This window comes from Capsicum annuum, chromosome 3, assembly GCF_002878395.1.
Source record: "Capsicum annuum cultivar UCD-10X-F1 chromosome 3, UCD10Xv1.1, whole genome shotgun sequence".
Lineage (NCBI taxonomy): Eukaryota > Viridiplantae > Streptophyta > Magnoliopsida > Solanales > Solanaceae > Capsicum > Capsicum annuum.
In genome coordinates, this window is record NC_061113.1 from 27,180,984 (window position 1) to 27,183,364 (window position 2,381).

A 2,381-nucleotide genomic window follows, 5' to 3' on the forward strand; every position below is an offset into this window, starting at 1 on the left:
ATTATTAATTCTAATATATAAATGACTTATATATTAGAATTAATAATATTTTTTTATTATATTATCCCTAATTAATTTTATCAATCATTTATATATTAAAATTAATCATATTTAATTAAAAAATAGATATTTATGACGTTTGTTTCAACTGCTTTAACCATGATTTTACTATATCATCCCTAATTAATCATTATAAGTCATTTATGTATTAAAAAAATTAATAATATTTAATTAAAAATTAGATGACATGTCTCTGCCTGCACTGGTTTCGACCAGTGCTTTTTCATTTACTATATTATCCCTAATTACTCCGTGATTTACTATATTACCCCTAATTAATTATTATAAGTCATTTATATATTAGAATTAATATTTTTTTATTATATTACGCCTAATTAATTATTTTAAGTCATTTATATATTAGAATTAATATCTTTAATTAAAAACTAGAAATTTATGACGTTTGTTTCAACTGCTTTAATCGTGATTTTACTATATCTTCCCTAATTAATTATTCTAAGTCATTTATGTATTAAAGAATTAATAATATTTAATTAAAAATAGATGACATATCTGCCTATATTATCCCTAATTGCTCCGTAATTTACTATATTACCCCTAATTAATTATTATAAATTATTTATATATTAGAATTAATAATATATTTTTACTATATTACCCCTAATTAATTATTATAAGCCATTTGGTTTCGACCACTGCTTTGTTATTTACTATATTACCCTTAATTGCTCCATGATTTATATGTTACCCCTAATTAATTATTATAAGTCATTGATATATTAGAATTAATAATATTTTTTATTATATTACCACTAATTAATTATTATAATTCATTTATATATTAGAATTAATAATATTTAATTAAAAAATAGATATTTATGACGTTTGTTTCAACTGCGTTAACCGTAATTTTACTATATCATCCCTAATTAATTATTATAAGTTATTTATATATTAAAAAATTAATAATATTTAATTAAAAAAATAGATGACATGTCTGCCTATATTACCCCTAATTGCTCCGTGATTTACTATATTACCCCTAATTAATTATTATAAGTCATTTATGCATTAGAATTAATAATATTTTTTACTATATTACCCCTAATTAATTATTATAAGTCATTTATATATCAGAATTAATAATATTTAATTAAATCAATGTACATTTATGTTTGTATCTCATCAATATCAAATTTTAGTGCTAAAAAATATTTATAGTGTTGGACCCATGCTGACACGGGCCATGCACCTCTAGTTATACAAGAAAGGAAAGGATTTATCCAATTTTCTAACAGAAAATTACAAATTTGATAATTCAAATGGTCATAATAGAACATGAAATAGTGAGCTCCTTGTGATTCCACATCATACCATAAGTCCATAAAGAGGCTAGGAAGTGCTCTATTGTTGGCAAATTTGAGCTTCAAAGTTGGAATTGTTTTGGTTCATGCCGGGTCTTAGGCTTGGGGTTAGGGTTGAGTTGGGACCCCGTGGTCAAAATACTAGGTCAAGACCTCGGGATCAGGTCTTGAACTGAGGTCGAGAGTTGGGTTTCGAGTCAAAGTCTCTGATTTGGGTTCTGGGTCATGCCTTGAGCTAGGTCTCAGATCAAGGTTGGAAATCGAGTCCTAGATTAGAGCCTTAGTTTTAAGGTCTGGAGCTAGGTCTGGGTTTTGAGTTCGGTTTCAAGTCAGGTTATGGGTAGTAGCAGAACCAGGATCAGATCCTGAGTTGGGATAGAGAATTGACTCTCGATTTGGAGCTCGAGTTGGGATCGAGAGTTGATTTTTGAGTCCCCAATCGGGGATCGACAACTCTTTTTTAACCAATTTTATTAGACCAATTTTTTTCAAAATTAAACAAAATTCTTATTTTCCTTTTTGGATACAACTCATAAATTGATCATCATAATAACTTGAGACCCTAAACTTTGGGAAAATATCCAAATATATCTTTTGTTTTAAGTTTAGCTCACTAATGTCTTTTTCATCCAAGTTTTGGCTCATATATTAGGGTTGCTTATCGGGAAGATCAACCGGATAAATATGCTTAACGGTTTGACTTATCGGATATCGACTTTTAAATATACTAATTCACTAGCCAACCAATAAGATATCGGTTGGTTCGGTTCGAATTAGTAATTATTGGATGGTTAACGAGCGGTGTATTGGCTCAACCATTTCATGCTCCCTTCTTTCACTTTTACAATTCACTCACCAATATATTGATCTCCCACAAAATCATTTTTCTTACTCTATGTAAGCTTATAGTTCTATAATTTAAATCACAGTGAAAAATGCTAAAAGCTTAAATTTTGAGGGAGCATAGATATAAGCAATTATTTGACAAATATTAAT